Below are 5527 nucleotides of genomic sequence, written 5' to 3'. Positions count from 1 at the left end.
TTAATTGAGACTAGTTTAAAGTTTGGTTAATTTGTTCTAGAAGAATGAGGAGCGACGCAAACAAAATAAATCAGGTCTCCACATTCCACATTGCACCCGCTATCATCCCAGCTTTGTGTTTTACCTTTTCAATTTGAATCGAGGTACTACAACTAGAAATAAAAGTGTGAACCATGCAGGGACTCCAATTGATTTTGGCCAATACACTGACCTCACATGAAGAGACTTCCCTCCTTCTGCATTATGCTTATTGAATATGTTGAATGCTTTTAACACTTTTTATATTGATCCCGACACATCTAATGAATGTCAAATAAAACATCATAAAATGCACGGTCAAGAAGAGTAAGAGGACCATAATGATATACCTTTACATTTTTGAAATTTTAGTCATTTAGACAGTAAAAAAATTAAAGGACTTAACAAGTATAGGGCCAAGTGGCTTTAGAATAAATGGAGAATTATTCCATGCATGGGATGCAGAACACGGAAACGAAAGATTCAACATTTTTTTTTATTTTAAAAGAAGCATCACTCTAGAACGCTTAAAGGTTTGATCTGTGTTGTGTGCCGGGTGATAAGCATTTTGTATAATATTTAAAACGTTGGTAGAACGGAAACCATTTTTCAGACAAATATACAAAGGGACAAGGCCATAACTGTAAAAGCGGTTGTTTCCATGTCAAAAGTGCTCGAGCCTACGGTTTGGATGACTTTCTCTCTCAGAATGGGTCAATAAATCTTGGGAGCTATCTCATTGGCAATCATAATATTTTGTTTTACAAATATATGAAACCAAAGGATAAACTTGTTAACAAGAGATCGACGATCATGAAACTATATATATATATAGCTATAAGTGAAATATAATACTAGATAGGAAAACACCAGCATATAGATATAGATGTACACTATCGTTGTAAACAAGTTAGAAATAGCACAGTTTTCAAAGTGCTTATCATGTCTGGATGTTCAAGGACAAAAACCTTTTTACGTTGTGTTAATCAATATAAACATTAAAAGTGGGTCGTATGATCGATAGAAAAAAATCAATTAGATTTACCATTATCTTTAATGTTAACAAAAATGAAACAAATAATACTAATGTTACCTGAAAACATATTTAATAAAATCATAATGATGAAACAAAAATATGTTCAAATCACAACTCCAGTTGTAAACACAATTATACGGCGATTAGATCGCAGTCTTACATTCCAATATGTATATACATTCATTCATACATAACCAATTCTCATGATTCCTTGAGTTAAACACATATATAGCACATTTATCAACGTTAAAGTCGTTTATGATCAATAGTTGAATTCATCAAATTCTTTAAACATGTTTTGGTTGCTATCAACTGGTTTGATTGGAGCCTTTTGTAAGAATGCGCCTCCGAGACCCGGCGAGCTCACTCCTGTCGGAGATCCAGACGGCGAGCCCTTTTCTGGACTCTCAAACCACCAGTTCTGATGTACAGGATCTTTTCCCTGTTGTCCCGAAGATGCAGTTTGAGCTGTTCCTTGTGCTGGCGGGGCATTTGTCTTTTTGTCCATATTTACGGTTCTGAAAAGTATTAAAAAGAATTAGAATATGTATTTTTTCATTTAAGGGTCTTTGATTCACATACACTCAAACATTGCATTTTGATTTTGTTACAAATGACATGACTTTATAAATATCATGAGAATGCCTGTCAATTTATGTTCTCGAATTTTCTTATTATTCGAGCAACCGTTTTTTCTTATTATTCGAGCAATCGTTTTTTTTTTTTAATAAAATTTAAATGTAAATTACGTATTTAGCCCGGTAATTTACGGTGACCACCAGTGGTAGATTGTGCAGACACTTTCTTCTTTTTGTCCATATTTACAGTTATGAAATTCGTTAAATTTTAGAAATTGACAACACTGACAAAATGAGACCAATCGCCAAATCGCCTGTGGGTGAAATGTTTTGATTCGTGAATGTTTCGAACTATTTTAAGATTACCTTAGCACGCTAAGCATGTGTTATATTGATTAGGGTCATGAATAGCTCTCTCTCTCTCTCTCTCAACTCGAATTTGAGTATCCCTCTTTTTTCCTGCACTATACCATGTATACCGCGATTACTCACTTCACCCTTTTCCATTCATATAGTTTTGTCATGCGTACATGTAACCAGGAACATATCTATTGACAAAATTATTATACTGTTCCCAAATGCTATTGCTGCCAACATTTTTTTTTCGTGTAAATTCCATCGGAATATCATTTTTACCGGAATTACAGTAGCACATGCCGTCTTAGAGTATTTTTTGTTTGCAGTAATTGAAATAAATAAAGTCCGTGAATATATGGTCATCTATTAGTGGATTTCGGTCTTAACACCTTTTTCTGTACATTTGTATACACACATCGATTGGTACGTGGGGATATGACAATTTTTTTTTAGCCCTCCCCCTTTTTTCCGAAATCGGATTTCCCCTCCATTAATGACAAGACATTAGCAGGAACGCTGTTGATAGTAAATTTTGAATTGATAATAAATGAAAATACAATTTATTTCTAGTATTTTTTTTACTATATATACTGAATAAACGCAAAAATAATGGAAAACCAAATATAATCGTTCGGGTTTGGGGGAAAAGGGGGAAGGCTAAAATAAATTGTCCTGTCCCAAATGTACTAAAGCAAACGACATGTATTTTTTCTTAACTACATTAGAGTACTCCGAGATTACTCTGACGTCCCACGGCCTCAGCTTGTCTGGCAAAACAGCCGTCGGACGTCAGAGTAATCTCGGACTAGATTAGAGATGCATATGAAGAAAATTTTCGATTTTATAATTTGACTTCACATGCTTATGGCACTCAATATATCTGTATATATATTTACACATGACACTATAATAAATAATTTACTCACTTTTAATACTCAACGTAATAAACTTTATTCTTCAAGTTCCAAGTTTGTCAAAGACATATTTGCACATTAACCACAAAATTAAAAACTGTCAAGTTATCTAAATTGTTAAACTCTGTTGAAAAGTTTAAACTATTGTATACGAACATTATTAACGTTACATTTATTTATGAAGAGTTTACTGTATATATATGCGTTGTGCATGTTTATCTGTTTGTCAAATTGAATTAATGTTTTACTTACAAATAGTATTTATCAATTTTTCCGACTGTTTTCAATAGTGTTCAGTTTTGTTATGAGTTTGCAAGAACTGCAAACCTGCCTTTTATATGAAAGCCCCTGCGCAAATGTATTGTGCAACCCAAAGCAAGATATAAACAAGTTGCTTTCTTTAAAAAAAGAAATGCAATCGTAAACCCAAATGCTTGTTTGGCATTATATATATATTAGATAATTGTTTAATAAAGATGTATTGTTTTATATTACCTTTGTTGTGCATAAGAATTAGAAACTGACATTTCCTGTTTACTTAATGGAATACCGGCTTCACACATCAACGTATAGATCCGACGTACGTCGGCCGTGTTAAAAAAAAACATGCACGCTACCAATACGCTAGTAATTTTGATGCATTCAACCTGTCAATCATATCTGTATCGTGTGCACAACGACCTTAAACGTGTATTGGGTGTGCGTAAAGCGTACCTATATATGCGTTTCTCCTAGTCTTTCTACATTACCGACTGCAGGTCTGTCTATATGTGAATGTTTGTCAATAAGTCTGTCACATTCGCCAGTCTTTTTACATGTACATGTTTACCAGTCCGTCTATGTCCACTGGTTCGTCTACATGTTCACTAGCTTTGAAATAGCTTTCGCCGGTAAGTGCGATTATTTCAGTGAGTTGTGTCTTGTTTTCATGTAAGTGATTATTGTGCACCGTACCCATATTTTTAGGGACGCGAATTGCAACTGATATTTAACAGTTTTTTCTTGGGATGTGTTGTCCTTTAGGTTTGGTTCATTAGGGAGGGTTGGGTTTATCGCCACCACATTGTTTATGTGCCAATGTCCATTCTAAAGCCAGGAACATGTATAGTACAGTGGTTGTTGTTCATAATTCATGTCGGTCAAGTTTTTTCGTAATTTTTTTTGTAATCAATAAGGCTGTTTAGTTTTGTTTGATGTTTTTTTTAAAATCTTAATGGTCGGAGCATTTAATAGCCGACTAAATAGATTTTGATTTTTGGAGGCCGCTCGGTGGCATTTAAAGACTTACTACCACGTCATTATAACTCTGGTTGGTACTTGTATCATTAGTGCTGGACCATGGTCGATCCTATGCACCTTTGAGGCAGGCAGAATATTTTTGTAGATCTTGTACAGTTCAAACTAATGGGAGTAGTTCCTGTACTTCTGTGTGTAGTCTCATGCTGCATGGTTGGAGAGGGTGTAATATCTTCTGAAGGTTTGATGAAGTTTTACCCGTATCGGGCTTCTTCTCCTGAATGAAAGCTTTAAGTAGACGAGTATTTGTGTATGCAATTTGCCCTTAACGCGTCTCAAACTTACCTGTAGCGTTTTCAACGCTCGTGTAGCGTGTATATTATGTACGTGCAGTTTACAGGTATACGCTTGACAAACGCTTGAGCTGAATGAATTTTTTTATGTTCCATTAAAATTTTCCTGAAGGAAGAGCGTTCACCACGTGTATACCTTTGCATTTCGACGTACTTCAAACTTGTGACACGCGGGTTTAAATGCTTGCTTAGCGTTCCTCTGGTGAGCAAACTTAGTTACGCATACGATGATACGGACTTTGTTTATTTTCTTTTTTGACTGATTGTTTTACATTGTCATTTCGGGGCCTTTTTGATTGACACCAAACCATATCTTCTTTTTTGTATTCGATATCTTATCGCTTACCTGGCCATGGTTAAGTCTGCTTCAAATGCATGCATGATTCATTTTTAGGTTATCAGTCGTAATGAAAGTGGCACATTTAATTCGTCCTTTCATATTGAATATCTATACTTATCAGTCGCATTTTAATGACGAAAAGTATTCCGAGAGGTTATTATGTGACCTCCTTGTTTTAAAAAAAAGTAAATAATGTTGCAATATTTAAACAAAGAAAATAACTTTAAATTTGCAATATTAATGAAAATAAATACGGACATAACTTTCATAATTAATTTTAACGTTATTTTCAATAAACGATTTTTTTTTTAAATCCTCGTTTTTACACCTATTTGAGGCACGTATTTATGATTATATTTCCATGTCCTTGGTCTATAGTAATCTCAGGTCTATCCTATACGTAAAAATTCAAAAAGTGCTAATACTTTTTTCAAAGATTTTATTTTTTATTGTTCTCGTTCAAAATATTTTATTTGTTCATATTCAATATCTATTTAATTTTATTTTTAATAACATTTTTTTTTAATGTTGCAAAATTTAACCCCAAAAAATAACTGTAATTTAATCATATGCAAGAAAGACTTCCCTTTAATTTCAGTATAAAAAAATAAATAGCTTGCTTTTTACAACATGTACATCTTCACTAAACGTAAAATCTAAAATAAAATGCTACTAAAACTCTTTTATTTTTAATT

General features: G+C 33.5%; 1 long non-coding RNA gene across 1 annotated transcript; it reads right to left on the bottom strand.

The window, feature by feature from the left end:
- Window positions 1–1053: 1053 nt before the first annotated feature.
- LOC134720968 (uncharacterized) lies at window positions 1054–3288 on the bottom strand. Its single transcript, XR_010107817.1, has 2 exons — window positions 3156–3288; window positions 1054–1572 (listed from the first exon to the last, which is right to left on the bottom strand). It is a non-coding gene; the product is annotated as an uncharacterized LOC134720968 (long non-coding RNA).
- Between the last annotated feature and the right edge of the window lie 2239 nt (window positions 3289–5527).

Source organism: Mytilus trossulus, chromosome 6 (genome assembly GCF_036588685.1).
Source record: "Mytilus trossulus isolate FHL-02 chromosome 6, PNRI_Mtr1.1.1.hap1, whole genome shotgun sequence".
NCBI lineage: Eukaryota > Metazoa > Mollusca > Bivalvia > Mytilida > Mytilidae > Mytilus > Mytilus trossulus.
The sequence above is the reverse complement of the archived record's forward strand: the minus strand, read 5'-3'. Positions and strand labels throughout refer to the sequence as shown.